The sequence below is a fragment of the Plecotus auritus genome (assembly GCF_963455305.1).
Source record: "Plecotus auritus genome assembly, chromosome: 3".
Classification (NCBI taxonomy): Eukaryota; Metazoa; Chordata; class Mammalia; order Chiroptera; family Vespertilionidae; genus Plecotus; species Plecotus auritus.
Window position 1 is genome coordinate 203,526,290 of NC_137772.1, and position 23,937 is coordinate 203,550,226.

Consider the following 23,937-nt stretch of genomic DNA (forward strand, 5'->3'; position numbering starts at 1 on the left):
TGTTGTCTTATTATTGGATATTGAGGGCTTTTTAATTTGCAGTTATAAACGCTTTAGCTCATGTAATTCCAAGACCTTTGCTTCTAAATACCATCTGTTTCAGGGTTACAGCTATTGCTACAGAAAAAAAAAAATCAATGCACAGTTGGGAATAACAGTCTTGGCTTAGGCCACTGACATGAGTACAAACTGAAACACATGTTAAAAATACACAAGAAATCACATAATCTCACTTACTTATGGAATCTAATGAACAAAATTAATTGCCCAACAAAATAAGACCCAAAGCAGGGAGGCATGGAACAGACTGTCATACCTCAATGTGGGGTTGGGGTGGGTGGACGCGAAGAGATAAACCAAAGAACTTATATCCTTATATGCATAGCCCATGGACCTGGGTAATTGGGTAGTGAAGTCCTGGAGGGATGGGTAGGGGCTGGGAGCAGGGTGGGTAAAGGGGGAAAATTGGAGATAGCTGTAATACTATCAACAAAAAATACACAAGAAAAGACAAATTGGATATGATTTGAGGATGTGTCTGAAATAAGTTCTTTCACAGCAGGGGATCAGGGACTTGAACTGTTTACCAAGAGAGACAGGCTACCTGGGTGATAGCATAGCCAGAGATGAACTAGAAGGCTGGCATACCATGGTCATATATTAGCTGTGTTTGGTATTTGAAGCTCATGAGTTTTGCATATTTGATGGAACAGCGCCCATTCAGAAAGTAGCCATATATCATTAAAATATTTGAGTGCCTACTATTTTCCATGAGTGATCCGGGAGCTTTCAAATCACAAATACCTCAGCCAGATCAGTATCATAGGGGCTCCTGTGTTTAATGCAAAGAGTCAATTTTTGAAAGTATTGTTGCTCCTTGTGGAGTGTGAAAATGTACTTATAAAGGCTAATACTTTGAGATTTGAAATATTGAAATTCTTTAAGGCTTTGAGTTGACACAGATGAAAGCTTCTGAGAGCTAATAGTACTTGGTTTCAGTTGAAAAGAGGAAAAATCTAGACTCTAGAGGAGTGATTTTTGCATATCTATATATATAAAACCCTAATATGCAAATAGACCAAACTGTGGAACAACCGGTCGCTATGACGTGCGCTGACCACTAGGGGGCGCACGTGGAACATGGCAGGCATTGGCAGCAGGCGGCAGAGTGTGGAACGTGGCGGGCATTGGCTGCAGTGGGATGGTGGAGCAGGTGAGCGGGGGTGCCAGACCAAGATGGGGCGCCGGTCACTATCATTGGGGTGAGCCTCTGGTGGTTACTGAAAATTCTTTGCTCCTGTGTGCCGTGGTCCTGCTGGGCGCTTGCACCTGCTGCCTGCACCAGCCCCACTCACAGCTAGTGCCGGAGCCACTAATTGCACCCACTGCCTGCACCAGGTGCTGGTCCCGATTGCTTGGCGCCGTCAGTGGGTGCAAAGTGGTGGCTGCCCTGATAGCCCCTGAAGGCTTCTCCACCTCCTCCTGCTCCTGAGGAGTGATTGGGGCAGCAGCTGCTGCTTGCACCTGCTGAAGGCACAGACCCCGTCCCCCACCCCATACTCACTGCTGGGGCCAGCCCCAATTGCTCCGCGCTGTCAGCACATGGGATCAGGGCTGCCAACAGATGGGGGACCAGGGGCTGCAGCGGGAGGGACTGGGTGGGGGCGCAGAGGATGGACTGAGACCTGTCCCTGTGCCCACTGCAGCCTCGTGGCCCACAGTTCCTTTCAAGGTGTACGAATTTGTGCACTGGGCCCTAGTTATGGTATAAGTGTCTTGTTTAATAGGAAAAATCAGGAAAGGAAATAGGTGCTGATATAAATCTCTGAAATAAGTTGATCTTGTCAGTGTCAAGGGTAAGACTTCATCAACTTTGTCTTTTCCTGGGGTTTTATCTGGTAAACTGGCTCGATTTCATTCTGCAATAATTTCAAGATTTTAAAAGTCTTTACATGGTAAGATTGACTGATTGGAGAGATCACTGTGGCAGCAATATGAAAGCTATGACAGGAATGGAAGCCAGTTAGAAGCCTATTCTCCAAAGAGGACATACAGATGGCCAATAGACATGTGAAAGGATGCTCACCGTTATAATCATCAGAGAAATGCACATTAAAGCCACAATGAGTTCACCTCACACCTGTCAGGATGGCTGCCACCAACAAATCAACAAGTGTTGTAAAGATGTGGAGAAAAGGGAAGGAACCCTTATGTACTGTTGGTAGGGATGCAGATTCTTGCAGCCACTGTAGAAAGTAGCATGGAGTTATCTCAAAAAATTAAAAATGGAACTGCCTTATGACCCAATAATTCCACTTCTGGGAATATATCCTAAGAAACCCAAAACACTATTTTGAAAGAATACATGCACCCCTACGTTCATTGCGGTGTTATTTATAACAGCCAAGATTTGGAAGCAACCCAAGTGCCCCTCAGTAGGTGAGTGGATAAAAACCCTGTGGTACATTTACACAATGGAATACTACTTGGCTGTAAAAAAGAAGGAAATCTTACCTATTGCAACAGCATGGGTGGCCTGAAGAGAATTATGCTAAGTGAAATAAGCCAGTCAGAGAGAGGCAGAGACCATATGATTTCAATTATATGTGGAATCTAATGAACAAAATTAACAAAATAGAAACAGACAGATACAGAGAACAGACTGACAGCTATCAGAAGGGAGAGGGGAGAAGCACAGGGTGAAAAAGGTGAAGGGATTAATAATGATAATAGTAATAATTATAATTATAATAAACCCATTGGTGATTACCAGAGGGAAAGGGGAATAGGGGAAGATAGAGTACAGGGGGCAGGGATAAATGGTGATAGAAGAAAACTTGACTTCAGGTGGTGAACATACACTGAGTGGCCAGATGATTATCTCTGAACACATAATAATCTGGCCATTCAGTGTATATCCTATATAATAAAAGGCTAATATGCAAATTGTCAACCAGGAGTTCGACCAGCAGGCAGACTGACCAACCGCCCATGTCTCCTCCCCCTGGCCAGGCTGGCTGGACCCCACCCATGCATGAGTTCATGCACCAGGCCTCTAATATATATAAAAGCCTAAGTGACCATTATGACTGGTCGACCAAATGACCGGTTGTACCAGTTGCTATGACGCATACTGACCACCAGGGGGCAGATGTTCAATGCAGGAGCTGCCCCCTGGTGGTTAGTACGCTCCCACAGCCAACCTCCCGTGGTCCCTGCCCCCAGCCGGCCAGCCCCAGTTGGCCCTGATCAAGACTGGGCGAAATGGCCCAATGGCAGGCCAGGCTAAGGGACCCCACCTGTGCATGAATTTGTGCACTGGGCCTCTAGTGTACACACACACACACACACACACACACACACACACACACACTGAGTGCCAGATTATTATGATCTCTGAATCATAATAATCTGGCCACTCAGTGTATAATACAATATACAGATGATGTATTATAGAATGTATCCCTGAAAATTAAATAATTTTATTAACAAGTGTCATCCTAATAAATTCAATAAAATAAATAAAATAATAACTACACACACACAAAAAGCCCATTACCATAATTCATCCAAGAAAAGAGGGAGTGAACTCAAGACAATAGGAAAATAGAAAAGAGGGATGATAGAGATTTAAAAGGTAGAAGGACTGCCCTAGCCAGTTTGGCTTATTGGATAGGGCATCAGCCTGAGGACTGAAGGGTCCCAGGTTCGATTCCAGTCAAGGGCACGTGCCTCGGTTGCAGGCTTGATACCCTGCCCTGATCTGGACTCATGCTGGAGGCAACTAGTCAATCTGTCTCTCTCACATCGATGTGTCTCTCTCTGTGTCTCTCCCCTTCCATTCCATTCTCTCTAAAAATCAATGGAAAAATATCCTTGGGTGAAGATTAACAAAAAAAAATTAAAAATAAAAGGTAGAAGGACTGTACTTAATGCCATTTGATGAGATGGAATGGGCTGAAAAAAGTAGTAAGTATTGATGCAACATTTCGGAGCTTTCTAATTTGCAGTTAAGAGGATGTGGTACTCAGCTTGAAGCTTATAGTCCCTTAGGGAAATAAGTAACTTTTCTGAAAATCATACTCAGAGAGTATTTATTAATTAATTAGTATCAATCTTTAGAGAATTATTTAATGGCATAGATTAAAACCCTCTTTTCTTTTTTTTTACCATTATCAACGAAGTAGGTAGACTTTTAAAAAATTAACTTGTAATTGACCATACCTCAATAATTTAGCCAGAAAGGTCAGAGATTTGATTCAGGATTATTATGGCTTATTTATAATTTTTTTAAATCCTCACCTGAGGATATTTTTTCCATTGATTTTCAGAGAGAGTGGAAAGGAGGGGGCCAGTGAGAGAGAGAGAGAAAGAGAGAGAGAGAGAGAGAGAGAGAGAGAGAGAGACATCAAAGTGAGAGAGAAACATCGATCGGTTGCTCTCCTTATGCACTCAGCCAATGATTGAACCTGAAACTGGGTATGTGCTCTGACTGGGAATAGAATTCGGGACCAATTGGTGCATGGAATGATGCTCAACCAAATGAGCCACAACAGCCAGGGCTCATCTGCATTTTATGAATAAATAAACTGGGGCTAGAGATTTTAAGTCACATTTTTTACTTAGTATGAGGAAAAACTTTTGACAATGCAGTGAGCTGTCTGGTAGCAGGTCCTCAGCACTGATAAAGTTGAAACAGAGCTGGACTACCTGCCAGAGATGTTCTGCTGTGGAAATGTTTTGTGTGTGTTCAAGGATTAGAGAATCCTGGGATGTGAAACTTGACAAGGATTTGGGGCTAATTTACTCCAACCTCTTCATTTTACAAGTGAGAAAACTTGAGGCCCAGAAAGGTCAACCCATCCATGTTGATGTAAGCTATGGAAACTAGCTGTAGGCCAATAATCTCCAAATTACACTGAATGAGTCTGAGAATCTTGGAGAAGGGGGGAGGAAAGGGAAGAAGAAATGAGTGGAGCATATGGTTGGCATAATGTCCCAAAAACGTGACATTTTTTATAATAATTTTGTATTGTTTAGGTCACCAAATTTGTAGTAACTTGTTTCATCAGCAACAGAAAAACAATGCACCATGTAAAAAAGGGACGAGTATACACGGAAAGTTGTGTACCCATAATCAACAATCCCTAGGACACACCAAGCTGGGGTAAACATGAGGGCGTACGGAGAGTGATAGTCCATGTTCTCTTGTCTCTGCCTTTAGTTAGTTGCAGAACTTCTGGTTTATCTTAGAAACCCTTTCCTCAACTGTCCCTGGGGGTCAAGGTCATGGAATACCTCATACATTTTCACCCACTCAAATCCCACCTACATAGAGTCCACCATTTTCCTGCTCTGACTTAGATCCCCTCTGTTGCTGTCTACTGTTATCTCCGTGTCTTAGAAGTCCCATGTTGGTGCCGGGCATTGCTGCTGACTCTCCTTACAGCTTCCATCATGTCGCTCTGTTTCCCTGTGCAAGAAGCCTTGCAGGTAGGCCCCAGCATCTTGTGGAGGCCCTACTGCCCACCTATGGTGAAGCTGAGCCGTGTTTTCAGGTAAAGGTGGAAGAATCTGTGTGCCTCCCTTGTGTGTCAAATGCCTTTGGAATAGTTCCAAAGCAATGCTACCCAAGGTCTAATGTAATTTGTTTCGTTGGTTCAGTGTGTGTGTGTGTGTGTGTGTGTGTGTGTGTGTGTGTGTGTGTGTGTGTGTGTGAAATAACTCTACCAGTTATACTTACAGTTTCATTTCCCTAGAACTCAATTATAAATCATGAGGTCTTGGCCAAAGGAATTTAAGAGACAGACATAATGCTGAACACCAAGCTATTCTTGTTATTATCAAAGCCTTCATGCTCTATTTTTCTTTATAATGAACGATTTCCCCATATAAATAGGTTTTGGGACTATCCACCTCACCAGACTTCAAGCTGGGATCCCTCACAATTGCAGAATTGTCCAAGAGAGAAGGCACTAAATAACACGTGACTAGATGGCTGTTCGGAGAGTAGAGGAAAACAGGATCTAGTTTCCTCCTGTGGAGGAAACTGTAGAATGAAGAGGTTCCCCAGTGTAAATCTCAGTGTGACTTCCGACTGTTCAGTACTTAACATGAGCAGAGCAGAGAACAAGCACTCTTAATGCTTATTGAATTAGTACCGAGGCAGAAATAACATCTGACAGGGATGGTGGAACTGAAACATTGCTGAAAATGAGTCAGGGGGCCTGAAATTTGAGACAGAGGTAAAATTGAAATTATAAGGGAATGAACACTTGGAGAGAAAAGAGAAACCACAGATTTCTAACCACCTTATTCGTCAGTATAATGTGTGGGACCTCCTGTTCATATCTTCTGTTTAACTAGCTCTGCATTGAGTACGTACTTAGTTGTTTCTGTGTCTTGCTATTTCCAGGGTTTCCTCTATCTCAGAAATGTAAAACTTCATCATTTGTTTCAAGTGCTCAATAAAATTTAGGGAGTAAAATTTTGCCTTTCCCTCTTTGTTAAATATGCATATTTTTAAAAGTTCTTATGTCCTAGAGGTTATAACGTCTATCATTATGATGGCTCCTTGACAATATCAAGATTTTTGAATATTTTGTGTGTCAGAATGGCTATCTAGCAATATGCTAGGGCACTGTGGGAATTACAAAAATGAGTAAGCCACCATCTCTGCCCTCACGATTAGGGTGCTTGGGGAAGTAGAGTGGGAGATCACATAATTTAGAGCTTCTACCAGTTCATCTGGCTTTTATTAATCAGTTATGACATAAACGATGGGAAGAACAATTGACTGATGAGACCTCATCATTCTAAAAAATGGAGGCAAAATTTATATAACAGAAAATGAACCAATAACCATTTTAAATGTACAATGCAATGACATTTAGAACAGGTCATCCCGTCTTAAAATAGCTCTAAAGGGAATAAATATTTTGATAGAGAAGACTAGAGACCTGAAGTACCTGAGTCTCTACATACTCCCCATTACGGTGTACCCTAACTCCTTCTCTTCTAGTGGATGCCCCTTTCTGCTTGGTTTGCTATCAGTGCTGAATCAAGTTACCAATGACCTGTATGTCTTAAATTGAACTTGTTTTAGGGGTTAATATCTAACTCGGAATTCCTTCTTTTCTTTTCTTTTTTTTTTTTTTTTTTTTAGTGTTTCCTGTGATTGTAAATTCTGTGTGGGCAGGTAACCTAACTACCTTGCTCACCGCTGCATCCCTGGTACAGAGAGTATTTCAAAAGCACGTGTTAACGGTTAGTTACCTAATTCTGGGATTTTTTATTTCCACTTATCCCTCATCGGTTCCCTCATGCCATAGCAGTGGTCAAACTATTTGGTACACCCAGCAAAAACTCGGTTGCGATTGTCCCTGGATGGGACTAATCAAGCTCAATGACAAATCCTGACCCTTTTCAGCACCAACGAAGGCAGCTGCGTTGGGGTCGGACCTGAGGTGGCACTGTTGCGCTTTATCAGGGTTTAGCAGTTTCACGTGGACTGACGTTTGCTTTATACCCTGACCACCTACCTATCAATCACCCGGGAAGGAAATGAGTATGGAGGTCAGCAACAAGGCCAGCTTTCACAGTTTCAGCAGAGGTTTCCCGCAGGGTGGTGTGTGGTGAGCCCCAGAAACCTCAGTGCCCACAGACTTCCCTTGTGGGGAAGCCCGCCCCAACTCCATCCTTCGCTGGCAGCCACGCCCCTCAGGGAAGGAGGGACTGAAAAGCATTTCCTTGAGGCTGGCACACCTTGCCCTACCCAAACCGATCTTTTTTTTTTTTTTTTTTTTTTTTTTTTCTTCTCTTTCTTTCTTTCTGGATGGGCCAGTTCATCTGAAACCAGAGTGACCGGAGGAGGAGGGACACGGTAGAGAATAGGGGTTTGAGGGGTACCAGGGTGGGGGGTGGGGGAAACAGTGATGCAGGTAGGGGTGGACTTTGGCATCAGGAAAGAAAAAGAGGGAGGAGGCCAGACTGGGATGGTTGTGAGCGGCTGCACGGCATGTGAACAAACAATAATCACCAGGTGGATGAATCTGTATTTCTTTGGAACAAGCATCTTGTGTGTTTTGCTTTTAATGCTTTTATGACAAGAGACTAAACTTGCCCTAGCAATTTTGGCAAAGCCGGAAAGCCCAGTGATGAGGGGCCTCGGTGTATTCCTGGGGAGGGGCAGGCGGAGAGGGAAGGCAGAAAGAAGCAGGGCACAGGAATTACTTGTCACAGGACTGTTTAGCCACTCTCAGCTTCAGCTTTCTCATCTGTAAAGCAGGGTCATTGTGATGATTACCGTAAGTGAGATAATACCTGTACAGTGTGATAGGCTGTTCCCTGTGGACTGAATGTCTGTTTTCTCTTCATCTGTCTTCTCTTCCTTTCTCTTTCCTTTTTCATTATCAGTCCTTCAACCTCAGCCCCATTTTGTCTCCTTTATTCCCCTTTAATTTCTGTTTGTGGCCTCTTTTTGCTGCAAATCCTTTCCCCATCAGTTTCTCCTATATTTCAGCTCAAGCTTCCTTCCCACTACTCAGTGAGAGCCATCAGTGGTTGTGGAAGTAAAGGCTACTGTAACCTGTAGCACACTGACCCTGAACTGCCACTGGAAACTGGGCTTGTGCTGTCCCCCTCATCCACCCTCCTCAGTACACCAGACTCTCCGCTCACTGCCAGTGAGGGGCCATCCAGGTCTTTCAAAGAGACCTGACAAAGTATTCGCGTCAGTGAGAATCATATACTCTGTTGAACGGCTTAAACAATGGAAATTTATCTCACAGTCCTGGAGGCTAGGAGTCCTTGATCAAGGTTTCGGCAGGGTTGTGAGGGAAGGATCTGCCTCAGGCCTCTTTCTTTAGTTTGTTGATGACTATTTTTATGTTCATCTGGTATGTGTCTATCTTCACATTTCCCCCCTTTTCAAGGACACCAGTCATATTAGATTAAGGCCCACCCTGATGAACTAGTTATGATGACCTCCATTACCTCCCAATTAACAATAAGGTCACATTCGGAGGTACTGGAAGTTAGGACTTCCAACATATGAATTTTGGGTCAGCACATTTCAACCCATAACAGTGCCTGGTTCTCTAATTATGCACATGCTGAAAGTTAGTTGAGCATCACAGCTATTTCAGTTTTCTTCTGCAGAAACTTGGTTTTCCCACTCTTCCCAACCAGCTCCTGCAAGCATGTGCTCCAGACTACTACAGGGAGTTACATGATTCTGCAGCTCTGTTTTGCTCTAACCCGAGCGAGCTATTTTCCTGTTCTTGCATTAACAAATCACCACAAACTTAATGGCTTCCAACAACACAGATTTTGTCTTACGGTTCTGGAGGTCAGAAGTCTGATTGGGGTAGGCAGGTCTGTGTTCCTTCCAGAGGCTCGAGGGGAGAATCTGTTTGCTCACCTTTTCCAGCTTCTAGAAGCTGCCTGCATTCCTTGGTTCATGACTCCCTTCCTCCATCTTCAAGCCACATCAAGTCTTTCTCACATCCCTATGCTGACACCAACACTTCTGCCTTCTTCCACATTTCAGGATCCTTGTGGTGACATTGGAGTCAATGGATAATCCAGGATAACCTTCCTATTTTAAGGTCAGTTCTTTAATCCATCTGCAATCTTAATTTCCCGGTGCTAGTTTAACACTATTGAAAACTAATGGATTCACAGTTCTGAAGGTTTGGACATAGACATCTTTGGGGGCCATTATCTGCCTGCCACACTGAGATGTCAATGACTAGGTTTTCTTTGTTGGGTTTATTGTTCTGTTTTCACTCTGAGGAGTCAATATTTTTCTTGCTAGGTGTAGTAAAAATCTTTATATTCCTTTTATAGAGAAAAATAGCATCCTGCCTAATGATAGAACTAAAAATGTTTCCCCATTGAGCAGAAAACTGGGCACCATGATCTTCCCATGTAACACTTCAAAATTACTCCCAAACCCCACTTGTACTTTTAGCAATACCTAATGAATTTATATACATTATTTTCTGATAAAATTTATTTTAGATCCAATGATATTTTTATAGATGAATTTAGTGATTTATTTATTGAACAGCATATGAATACTTTTTTAAATATATTTTATTGATTTTTTACAGAGAGGAAGGGAGAGGGATAGAGAGTTAGAAACATCGATGAGAGAGAAACATCGATCAGCTGCCTCCTGCACATCCCCCCTGGGGATATGCCCGCAACCAAGGTACATGCCCTTGACCGGAATTGAACCTGGGACCCTTTAGTCTACAGGCCAATGCTCTATCCACTGAGCCAAACCGGTTAGGGCATGAATACTTTTTAAAACTATGTTTTTATTGATTTCAGAGAAGCAGGGAGAGGAAGAGAAAGATAGAAACATCAATGATAAAAGAATCATTGATTGGCTGTCTCCTGCACGCCCCCTACTGGGGATCGAGCCCTGACCAGGAATCCAACTATGACCTCCTGCTTCATAGTTCGATGCTCAACCACTGAGGCACACAGGCCAGGCAAGCATATGAATCTTGATATGTGCCAGACACTAGTCACCCTAGGTGCTAGGGGATACAGCAATGAAGAAAGAATACAGTGATAAAGAAAATAGCCTAAGTCCCTAAATTCTTTTTTTTTTTTAAAGTCCCTAAATTCTTATTGTCATGAAAGTTTCATGCTTTTTCTTCTAATTCTGTCACTTCATTTTGTTTTCCCTACCAACCTAGGTTGAGTGGTCTTAATTTCCCAAAATGCCATGACTTTAGTTGTGGCTACTGCTCTGTGCCTAATTCTTGGCTCTGCTCATAAAGGACCTAAAGAAGCTGACTGGGCCCTTAAGGAAATTACTGTCTAGTTGGGAAGAAACAGATAATAATAGGCAAACTAATTAAGTGCAGATTAAATAGGTTGGGTATTCAATGATTATACTAGCATATCATTTCTTGGACAAAGTTTCTAACTGGGGAAAATGAAAGTTGAAGGGACTGAATGTACACAAAGAAAAAGCAGCTAATTACATAGACATCAGTGTAGAGTGGAAAGAGTCCTGTCTCGAGTCCAGGGGCCTGCAGTCTGTTTTAAGCTCTGACACTCTTTGTGAGCAAAGAACAAGGCACTTACCTCAGTGTTCTGAGTTGTGTTTTTTTAAATGTGTTTTTATTGATTTTAGAAAGAGAGGAAAGGAGAGAGAGAGAGAGAGAGAGAGAGAGAGAGAGAGAGAGAGAGAGAGAGAGAGAGAAGTACTCTTACCCTCTTAGTTCACTATCCTTCTCCACTACTTTCTCCTTCCTACAACTCCAGCTGAATTGGGCAGTGCAGATTCCAGCTTTATTATACTGTGAAAAGCACTCCCTAAGGGTTAGTCTTCAGGCAACAGAATGATTTCCTGATGTTTCCACTTTCTGTAGCCCTCAGCTGCATCCCAGCTTCTAAGCATTGTTTGCCTTTCAACTCAACCTGTTTTCTCATGTATAATAATAAGCCTTCTAGCCACTGCAGTAGCAAGGTATATGGACAGCCAATTCCTAACAATGCCATGGTCAAAGCAACGTGAAGATAATGATTGCATTTTTTTAAATCCTCACCCAAGGATACTTTTCCATTGATTTTTAGAATCAATTGGTTGCCTCCTGCAGGAGCCTTGACAAGAACCTGGGCCAGAGAGGAGCCTCCAACCAAGGTACGTGCCCTTGACTGGAACTGAACCCGGGACCCTTCGGGTCAGCAGGCTGACGCTCTCACCACTGAGCCAAACCAGCTTGGGTTTGATTGCATTTTTCAGTCCTACATTTTCATACTTTTGTGGACTAAATTACTGGCAAGAATTATAAATGAAAAGGAAACCCATTGTAATGTTTCATTCTACAGCAGTTAACATCTTATAGCCTCAGCCACAGTAAACAGGCCCATCTTTATATATTTAACAGTGGCTCTTAAAGTTGTCTGGTAACAAAATACATAGAACTATGGTGCTATTTCTAGAACATAGATCTAAATGAAAATTATCGTATGTATGTAACTTTAGTCTGTGTGAGAATTCTACTAAGAACAAATTGTAGCAGATGCTAAAGGTTAAGGGGGGAAAATGTGTTTCAAAAGGTACATTGTGGCCACAGGAAAATCTCAATAATACACATATAATACTCAGAATTTAAGGCAGGTAGCTTTCTGAAGAAAGCTTCAAAATTATCAGTTTTTGTCTTATAATCAGTTGTTGAATGATTTAACCAGATATACTATATTATTAGGTAAATGCAGGATATTATGTTGAGCGACTCCAGAAGATATATGTTACATTGATATGCTAGCAACTGAATGATGAAAAATATTTACCCAAGATGATAATTTGGAGTTCAGAGAAGATGATCCTACGCACCTTTTTTCTGATAATAATCAGCTATGAGAACCAAATGTATGTTGAAACCATGCCTACTAGTGTGTGTCATGAGAATCAACTTTTTCAAAGTCCCTTTTAAGGCAGATGGGACTGCCGGGGCCCAGACAGGAAAGCGCCTGCTGATTCTTGTCTCGGTGCTCACTGATGCCCCTTCCACCAGCCTCCAAATTAGTGCTGCCTCTGGCCAGTTAGAGGGAAGGACTTGCTTATCTGAATAGTAGAAGTCACAGGCTTGGCTTGTTTCAAGGAAGGAGGAGGGGGATGAAGGGAATGCTGACAATCTATCTTGACTGTCTGGTTTTCCCTCAGATTTATAAGCAGATGCAGCAAATCTAGTCAGTCTGACCTGAACCTGCCCTGCCTCCTACGTCTGTGATCTTTCCGTCAGTCTCACTGACTGACCCCTTTAGCGTTCTTTGGGGATGATATCTGACTATGAGTCAAAATGAGTTCTGATGGAGGGAGAAGGATGAAGCAGAGTAGTCACTAGAATATTCTTAAAGCCCTGCAATGCCAGCAATGAAAATACAACTGGAATGTATAGTCTCTGGTCTTCAACCTAGGACGTATGTGGGGAAGATTTCCAGAGGCTAGTCCAGACGCATCTACAGCCCAAAGGCCTGGCAGGCAGAAGGAACTATGAAAGTATATGCACATGAGAAATTTCAAGAGCTAGCGTCTTCCTCCTTATCCTCACCCCCACAAAACTTAACTGAATGAAAAGAAATCAAATATCCAGTCAAATATCCTGAGTGACGGAAAGTGGTAGTGAAAGAGCTTAAGGTGGCCCTACCTGGTTTGGCTCAGTGGATAGAGAGTCAGCCTGCAGACAGAAAGGTCACGGGTTCAATTCCGGTCAAGGGCATGTACCTTGGTTGTGGGCACATCCCCAGTAGGAGGTGTGCAGGAGGCAGCTGATCAATGTTTCTCTCTCATTGATGTTTCTAACTCTCTACCCCTCTCTCTTCCTCTCTGTAAAAAATCAATACATTATATTTTAAAAAAAGAAAGAGCTTAAGATGGACATTCAAGACACACGATACTAGTCTCAGCTTAGGTGCTAATTAGCTGTTGGAAGACACCTAAATTCGGTGGCTCGATTTCCTCCTCAGTAAGTTATAGAGGTTAGGTATTCTGGTTGCTTTCAAAGGGCTCTCTGGTTGTGCACATTCAGAACTCTATAGCATCTGTGGAACATGCATTGCATTCCATAGTGTGCCTGCCAGGCAGAATAAGAAATGGAGCCAGGGTTGCTGTTTTTATTGTTTCTTTAGCAGGGAGAAATGACTATAGTGGCACAGAAGATATAGCTACTTCATTTAGAGTGTGGGAAAAGAATGGATTTATTTTTTTGGGGGGGGGAGGAGGCCACTGACTTCATTGATTTAAAAAACTTTATATGGACAGTGACTGTTTTGCCAAAAGAGAAGCCAAATGTCATTAAACAGACCATATGTGAGAGTGGGGGTGAGGGAAGGGGCCAGAAATCCACCCAGAAAAGCTGATTATTGGCCTGAAACTGGCAGGGGAAAGAGAAGGGAGATGCATGCAAGAAAGAGAACTCCAAAAAACTTGAAATGGTGAGGGGAGAGAACGACCCCAAAGACTCGGAGGACATTGGTGGTGAGCAGACAGCAATCATTTCCTTTGTAAAGGACAAGGGAGCAGCCCCCACTCAGCTGCAAACTCTGAAGACTCAAGGCTGGTGTTAGGGATTGGGGGCTCCCCAGAGAGCACCATAAGAAGGCGTCACACCACTCTCGAAGGCAGCCAAAGCAGTCCCCGGACTGCTTGGCATTGGCGCCACGTGCGTCCTTTAGCCATTCCCGGAAGAGGTCTTCATCTTTCTTTAGCACCAGAGCCTGGCCAAGGACCACATAAGCCTTGTCAAAGCCCCTTTCCTCCAGCTTCTTGCCCAGGATTTCACCGATCCTGGCCAGGCTCCCCACTGGCCTTTCCCCCCATGGGCTCTGCCACGAAGTCTCCATGCTTTTGGGAGGTTGTCATTTTGATCAGGGTTAATCGGCAGTTCCAGCTCCCTTAATGGCTCTTCCAAAGAATGGCTTTTTGACACTAAGTTGAACTTGCTGTCTTTGCATGCCTTCTTGGAGCCCAAGCAGTTTCCATAATGCCAAGTGTCCTCAATTTCACTCCCTGTCTTCCATGTCCTCACCCATTTTCTATTCTTAAGATGAATGGATTCATAATCAGGAGGTCCCACATCTGATTAGATCTCTGATTTATTTTCCTGACCCAGGGCCAGTCACCTTTTCACTTCGATCTTAGTTTCACATGCAAGATGAGGTTGTTAAAGCAGCCATCAATTATTCTGAAGTGGCTTTCTATTATAAATTTGAAGATAGCTTTGAAGGCTAGTTCAATTTTGCGGGATTATGAAAAAAAATAAATATAGATAAACCAAATGTGATTTTATAATGATGTATAAATCATCTCCTCTTCACCATCACCACTTTTATCTTTCTAAGTCTACTCTTCTTGGGCTGATATTAAAATTGATTATTTTTAATTCACTGAGTTAACATTGATTGAGAAACAGAGACAGACACACTGACTTAAAAATGAAAGTATGAGCTTAGGTTATCTACAAACTGATTAGCAATAAAGATTTGATAATATCAGCAAGGCCACAGGTTGTGAGTTCATAGATATTCAGATCATGTGTGAGATAAATCACTCACAAAAAGAAGTTCAATGAACCCTGGATAGATCTCTCTGTGCTAGCTAGAAATCCCCATATCTTCATACCTGAGTTACGGGGTTCAGAAATGATAGGGGCTGCACCTTTATGGCTTTTATTTAAACCTCAATCAAATGTATTATGAGTACCCATGGAGCAGTGATCTCTGTAGGTTAGATATGTAGAAGCATTTAAGTTGATAGGGACTTAGAGATGTGATACTTTGGATATTCTCTCTAGTTCCACCATTTCATGGCAACCTGAGAAATTTAGACCAACTCAAGGCTATCAAAGAAAATAAACTAGGTCTGACGGCCAGTGCTACAAAATGTAGGGCTCTGTGTACTTAATCAGATATGAGAGGATCAGTGGTGGCCTTATATTATGCCCTGGTGCTAGATAAAGATGGCATGTCTGGCCAGTCTTTAGGAGGCATGTCCTTTAGCCATTCCCGGAAGAGTCCAACCTGATCTAGAACTGATTTTCTTAGAGACAGGATAGTCTGTGGTATCACCAAAATGCACACAAATTATTGTTTAATCTTTAGAGGTCCTGGAACTGTAAATGTTATCATCAACAACAAATGAGACTTGTACACTTGAAACTGCAAACTATCATGGAAAGAAATTAAAGAAAATCTAAATAACTGGAAAGACAACCTGTGTTCTTATGTAGGAAGACAATATTGGTAAGATGGTAGTACTCCCAGAAAAAAAAAAAAATATATATATATATATATATATATATATATATATAGATAACTGCCAAAATTCCAGATTGATTTTTCTCTGGAAAAAGGTCAAGCTGATTATAACATTCACATAAGGAACAGAAGGGACTTAGAATATCCAAAACAGTCTTCAAAAAGAGAACAAAGTTGGAAAACTCATACTGAATGATTTTAAAACTTACTACAAAGCTCAGTAATTAAGGCTGTGCTATTGGCATAAGGATACACATATGGACCAACAGAATAGAATTGAGAGTCCTGAAATAAACCCATATGCCTATGGCTGTTTGATTTTTGACGGGGTGCCAACATAATTCATTAGGGGAAGAAGTGTCTTAACAAACTGTGCTAAAACAACTGGATATCCACATGTAAAAGGATGATGGTAAATCCCTGCCTCACACCATATGCAGAAATTAACTCAAAATTGATCAAAGACCTACATCTATAAATTTCTTAAAAAAACATAGGTATAGATCTTTATGATTTAAGTTAAGCAAGTTTCTTAGCTATGACACCATAAGCACAAGCAACCCCCCAAAAATAGATAAATTGGACTTTATCAAAATTAGAAATTATTATGCTTCAAAGAACACTATCAAAAGTAAAAAAAAAAACCACCCATAGAAAACCCCCACAAACAGACAAAATGGGAGAAAATATTGCAAATCATATATCACATAATGGTTTAGTATTCAGAATATATAAAGAACACTTACAGCTCAACAATAATAGACAAATAGCCCAATTTAAAAATGGGTAAAGGATTTGAATAGACATTTCTCCAAAGTATATATATAAATGGCCAATGAGTACATGAAAGGATGCTCAGTATTGTTAATCATCAGGGAAATGCAAATCAAAACCACAGTGAGATACCCATTTCACATCAGTTAGGGAAGCTATTATAAAAAAGACTTGAATAGGACAAAAAGGCAACCTGTGATGTCCATCATATATATATATATATATATATATATATATATATATATATATATATATATATATATGGAGAGAGAAAGAGAGAGACTTCAGAGAGGAAGGGAGAGGGGGAAAGAGAGATAGAAACATCAATGATGAGAAAGACTTGTTGATGGGTTGCCTCCTGCACTCCCCACACTGGGGATCAAGCCTGCAACCTGGGTATATGCCCTGACGGGGAATTGAACTGTGACCTCCTGGTTCATAGGTTGACACTCAACCACTGAGCCACAGCTGTCAGACATGATGTCCATCTTTATTGCCCTCTAACATTGGAGCCCCTGTTTCTCTGACCTTCTGACTTTAGGATTTAAATATGACCCCTGGTTCTCAGACCTTCAACCTAGGACTGAATTATGCCACCTGTTTTCTTGGTTTGGCTGATAGTGGGACGGCTTGGCCTCCAGAACCTCATGAGCCAATCCCTATAATAAATCTCCTCATGACACATATCCTATTCGTTGGGTTTCTCTAGAGAACCCTTACTAACACAATAGACAAATCTTGAAACCAGGTGAATGTGAAAGAAGCTAGATAAAAAAGGCCACAAATTGTGTGATTCAATTTATAGGAAATGTTCAAAATAGGCAAATCCATAAGGACAGAAAATAAATTAGTGATTGCCAGGGGTTGGACATTGGGGAGTGATTGCTATTGGTAATAGTCCCTTTTTTGGGGCTATTGGTAATAGTTCCTTTTTGGGGGCTGATGAAAATATTCTAAAATTAGATAGGAGTGATGGTTACAAAACTTTGTGAATATGCTATAAATCACCAAATTGTACATTTTAAAAGGGTGAATTTTATGGTATGTGAATTATATCTCAATAAATAAAACCTAAAGCAATGTTAAAGATAATTCTAATTTGAAAAAAAAAAAGTTTATGAGAATCTACCTGGGAAGCAGATTCTAAAGCCACAGGACCTGGTTGAAGATCCAAATCCCTGCTTACCAGCTCTGGGATCTGGAGCAAGTTACTTCTCTGTGACCCAGTTTCTTTATATGTAAAGTGCTTAGAACAGTGCCTAACACATGGCAAGTGTTATATAAATGTTTGTCACTTTAACTATATGCCATAAAATGTACTAAGCCATAGTGGAAAGCAAAATCCAGTATCAAGGAAGCAGGGCTGGGCATAAATATCAGTTAAGGAGGAGCAGAGCAAGGGTGGAGCTTAACACTCCATTTGATTTATTGTCTGAACTCTGCCCCATCTGACTCATGGAAAGAGACTGGGTTAGTGGAAAAGAAGAGAGAAATAATGCGGATTGAGGATACAATACCTTCTTACCAGGGCACTGGAAAAAAAGGTCCAAGAATATGTTAGGGGAGGAAACCAGAGCAAGGGGTGGTGAACAGCATTTAATATATTTTTGTTGTTCGGTTTAAATAAATATTAGGCAACGACTTTTGAGGGTTTTCTTCTGGAATTTAGACACTAAACTCATTATCTTTGTTCTGTCCTGTCTTTATTGGGATCTTTATTGCTTCTTCATTTCAAAAAGTAAGATCACACAAACCTTTAAAGTTCATGTTACTGTCACAGTTTTGTTCCCCAGGACAAATCAAGGACCCAGAAGAACCCAGGAAGGTGGCAGGTTTTTTGTTGTTTTGCGATACTCATACCCCTTTGCTTTAAGCTGCTTTCTGTGTCTTTGTAGGGGTACATCTACAATTCGTGTAGTTCTTGCTCTTCCTGTTGATAGCAAATAGAGATTCTATTAGAAGGACTGGATTACATACCCACTTTGAGGAATGGATATAAGGTATTAAATTCCTTACTTAAAAATAGGGAAAAGCTGTTGTCCACCTTCCTCTTGTTTTACACTTCTGCACACTCTTGTATGTAAATATGTTTTTTATGTTTTTGGTTTCATCATAGTTGTGCTTTCTCAGATATTCTGCCCTGGATATCGATAAATGCCTTGTATTTTTACTCTCTCTATGTTTCATAATCCTTTACGTACAATCCTCTGTCAGAGATGTTAATGAGCTAATGGTCACATACAGGAAGTCCGAGGGCCATAACAGATTTCATGATTCCTTTGCATGTATTAGGACAGAATTATTCCCTTTCACTGTACATTTCTTCTAGAACCTTCTTTTTTCTTTAAATTTTATAGGAGTTTATTTGAACCAAACTGATGACATATGCCAGGAAGCAAGATCTCAAATGCCCCTGAGAATAACAGTTGCAGTTTCTTTTATGTACCAGGTATACCGGTTAATAATGCGGATTTTGTAATCAAAGAAAACACGATAATTTCAAGAGAAACATCAAAAGTGCTTTATTCAAAGTAATCTCCATTGCTAGCTACACATTTCCCCCAACTTTCAGGTAATTTGTGGATACTGTCCCAATAGAACTTTTCTTGTTTTGAGGCAAACCATTCAGAGACCCAATTTTCCACTTCTTCGTACGTTTTGAAGTGCTACTCAGAAAGTGCGTGTGCCATCAATCAGAACAAATGGTAATCTGAAGGAGCAAGGTCTGGTGAATATGGCGGTGGGTTAATACTTCCCAGGCAAGATCTTTTAATGTGTCTTTAACTGGTTTTGAAGTGTGTGATGGTGCGTCCTCATGAAGCAAAATTACTTTGCCGTGTCTTCTGGCCCATTCTGGTCATTTTACAATCAAAGTGTGGTTCAAATTGATTATTTGTTGTTGGTAGCAATCAGTATTAACGGTTTCACCTGGTTTTAGAAGCTCATAATACACCACACCTTCCTGATCCCACCAAACACAGAGCATTGTCTTCTTTCCGAAGCGATTTGGCCTTGCAGTTGATGTTGATGGTTGACCTGGATCAACCCATGATTTTGTGCATTTGGGATTCTCAAAATAAATCCACTTTTCATCGCCAGTCACAATTTGATGCAAAAAGACTTTGTTTCGTGCCTTTGAAGCAACATTTTACTGATGACTTTTCGGTTTTCCATTTGTCTTTTGTTCAGTTGATGTGGCACCCATTTTCCTTCCTTTAAAATCTTTCCCATTGCTTGTAAATGATTGGAAATTGTTTGCTGAACAACGTTTAATCTTTCTGCAAGTTGTTTTTGAGTTTGACATGCATTTTCATCCAATAATGCTTGTAATTGTTGGTCTTCAAACTTTTTTGGTTGACCTGGATGTTTTTTGTCTTTCACATCGAAATCATCACTTTTAAAGCATTTAAACCAGCGTTCAGAAGTATCTTGAGATGGAGCATGTTCACCATAAGCTTCCTGAAGTATAGGATAACTTTCAGCAGCACTTTCCTTCAAAATAAAGTAATGAATTAAAACTTGCCGCAAATGCTCTTTTTTTTTTGCATGAAATTGGACATTTTTAAGCATAAAAATATCTATGATGTTAACACCTTCAGAAAATTTGACATATGAAGTTTTGAAGCTTGCTGTCAATACAACAAAATAGCATACATATCAAATTGCATATATATCAACATATGTGTAACTCCACCTATTGAAAAAAATCCACATTATTAACTGGTACACCTGGTATTTGAAATTACATGGAGGTGGAGGAAAACAAATTGGGGATTAGTTTATAGGATAGTTAACAAGACTATGTTCTTTCTTGAGTGTGGTTATTTCAATAGTGTATTAACTCATATGCATAGAAACAATGGACAAGGCTTGCTTAAGGCAAAGATTAACTTTTTTACTAAAGAAGTTATGTGCGTGGGACGTGCATGACTACCCACCATTACCTGCCTAGTTAGGGATTTATGATCAGATCACCCTGTGAAGTTACTTTCCATAGAACTCCCCCACCCCCAACCACCACTTTTTTTTTTTCATTCAGTTCCAGTTTTTGGTCATAAATCAATCTAAAGGATGCATTTAAATTCAAAAAACTCTGAAGTAATTTATAAAAAAAGAACAGGATAGTTGAAAATTTAAGATTTGAAAGAAGCAGATACTTTACAGAGGAATATGAGAAAATTATAGTAGAAGCCCAGGTAAGATTTACTATAAGGATGCATTAACCTCAGATCTCAGGAAATAATTATCTTATTCCTGTGTGATATGTAGAAATATGAGTATCCTAATTATGGTATTATGTCATGACATTTATGCTGCATAGGATGAAGTTCTTATCCCAAAAAAGAGAGGTCATTTGAAGATGTCATAATTAGAAGAGGGATAATAATTATTATCACAGGAATATTTTTATTCCTAAACTTATAGAAATAATTACTATGCACTAGCTATTATTCTAAGTATCATTTACTTTTTACACGGACTCTGCATGAGATAATATAGTAAACCCACTTTAACAGATGAGAAAACTGAGGTTTAGGAGAGCTTAATTTGCTTAAGAGTACACAGCTGATTAGTAGTAGAGATGGATATACTGGATTTCAGAAATGGACTGGGCTATGCTTCTGAAACTTGTAATAAAAATGAAAGTGAACTGGATCCTAGAAATATGCCCTTTTGGCCTTTATTGTGGAAGATGTAAAAAGACCTTAAGGAAAGAAGTGTCTGAAAACAGCATCTTATGCATATAAATTCAGAGCAGAGAAGTAAGGGACTAAGGCAGATGGCTGAGGTTGGCAGCTGTTGGGCTACAGTGTGGTTATATGAAGATAAGAAGCCAGCTATAGTAGAATTGCAATTTTCTGCTTAAGAAAATACACACTCACACACCCACATCCACATCCATGCACATCCACACTGGTTCTGCACTTTTAGTTCATTGAATTTGTTTTCCAACTATTCTCTCAATATTTAGCTAGTCCGTTGGCAGTTTCATTGCATTACACATTTATGCCAATGCTTTGCAGGAAGGCCACATTCCCTGGAGACCATTGTGGCGGGGCAGTCATCGGTAAAGTTAGAGAACCTCCAGTACAATGTAATATTCAGAAACACTAAGTTGGAGCCCTTGGTCTGAAAAGTAATTATGGTACACAAATGAATTCTTGCTAGAACAGGAACATGTAACTGTTACCATTGAAGAACACGTTTACTTTCTCATTAGTTCTCAATAGATTCCTTTCAGGTAAGTGAGCATGATTGTCTTAGTTGTAAAAATTAGGAAACTAAGGTTTTACAAGGTTAAGATACATCCATCCTGCATCTCTGACACCAGTCCCTGTGTTTTCTCTACCACAGTTTCCTGGAAATGATACATTAACTTTGTTCCTTGAAGTTCCAGCTGGCTCTCTCCCAGGTAGGAAGGATAATGCCTTTATCAAGCAACAGGAAGAACTTAACTCCAGGGTTTCACCTTGACTTTAGGACTACAGAGCCTTCTGAGAGGCCATAAATCTTGATTTAGTGCTTCTCCCTCATCTTTAATTCTGATCACTAGGTCTTTGGGAAGATTTCCTCCCCTGCCTTCTGTGTTTTCTCTCACCCTCAGCCAGTTTTCTTCTTTGATGTCCCTGCTTTCAAACACTAAGTTGGAGCCCTTGGTCTGAAAAGTGATTATGGTACACAAATGAATTCTTGTTAGAACAGGAACATGTTCCTGTTTTACCTTCCAGCCTTTCTCTCTGCCCATTTCCTTATTGTGAAATAATTAAGACTTAATTCAACCATTCCTGACTGGTACGGCTATGACTACCTCTCAGTATGGTATACAGGTGAAGAAGGGAGGGAGGATGGGAGAGACGGGTACATATTGATTGTAATGGGCCTGGCACTGTGTTAGGTACTTTACATGAATTATCCTATATAATTTTTGTAGATTAAATAAAGGGGGGGAGGGCTTTCTATGGAAAGTAACCTCACAGGGTGATTTGATCATAAATTCCTAACTGGGCAGGTCATGATGAGTAGTTATGCCCCAGGTAAAACTTTTTAGTACAAGGTTTATCTTTGCCTCAATCAAGCCCTGTCCATTGTTTTAGTGCATCTAGGTTAACACACTTTTGAAATAATCACCCTCAGGAGAGCACATAATCTTAACTATCTTGTAATCCAACCCCTGCTTTGCTTTCTCCCTCTTCCTTAATTTCAAATGCATAAAAGAAACAGCAAAACTGTTCTTTCCTGGAGCATTTTAGATCTTGCTTCCTGGCATGTGTCAGTTTGACCCATATAAACTCATAACAATTCTCTATAGGTTTGGACTTTTAAAAAATATATATATTTTATTGATTTTTTACAGAGAGGAAGGGAGAGGGGTAAAGAGTTAGAAACATCGATGAGAGAGAAACATTGATCAGCTGCCTCCTGCACACTCCCTACTGGGTATGTACCAGCAATCAAGGTACATGCCCTTGACCGGAATCGAACCCGGGACCCTTGAGTCCACAAGCCGACGCTCTATCCACTGAGCCAAACTGGTTAGGGCTTTTTTATGTCAACTTTTAATAGTCTTGGATGGTAGATTTTTTGTTGTTGTTAATCCTCACATGAGGATCTTGTTATTGCTTTTCAGAGAGAGAGGAAAGGAGAGAGGGGGAGAGAAACAGAAATGTCAGAGACACATTGACTGGTTGCCTCTCACAGGTGCCCCAACCAAGGGCAGGGAGCAAACCCAATACAAAGGTGTGTGCCCTTAACCAGAAGTCAAACCTGCGACCCTTTGGGCAACACTCTAACCACTAAGCTACACTTTCCAGAGCTTGGATGGTAGATATTCTTGTCTCCACGTTGCAGGGGCTCAGACAGTTAGAATACCTCATACACAGTCATGATGGCTGGCAGCACTCAGCTTTCAAATAGAAACCCAACTCCAAAGCTCCTTCTCTTACCACTACCCCTTAGGAAATTACAGGCAGAGTAGGAATAGGAACAAAAACTGTGAGATTCTGGGGCTGCCATGACATGGATAGGAAGATGAAGAATTTGAGAGAGGCAAGGTGGAATAACTGGTTGAGGGGCCTGGTTGGTTGGCCTGCCCTTTTCCGGTGTGATTCACTTCCTGCTGCTCTCCCTGCTTCTTCACTGCCCTCAGAAGTGCCCTGGTCCTTAAACTAGGAAGGGAAGGAATGGCAAGGTCAGGTGATATGCCTCCAGACATTCAATGAAATACTTACCAAACCAGAACTAGAACTCTGAACCTCCGACTCGGTTATCGGTTATCGAAGCACCAGGTCAGCGCCCAGAGGCACCCAGCTCTGAAGCAAGCACACCCACTCCTGAGAGGGCATCTGCTGTTCGCTCTTGGCTGTGCAGAATGAGCTGGTT

The 23,937-nt window shown here is 41.0% G+C and overlaps 1 pseudogene across 1 annotated transcript; it reads right to left on the reverse strand.

Annotated features, from left to right (window-relative positions):
- Positions 1 to 13,887: 13,887 nt before the first annotated feature.
- On the reverse strand, positions 13,888 to 14,392 carry LOC308244304 (barrier-to-autointegration factor-like; annotated as a pseudogene). Its single transcript has one exon. The product of its transcript is annotated as a barrier-to-autointegration factor-like (transcript).
- Positions 14,393 to 23,937: the final 9,545 nt, after the last annotated feature.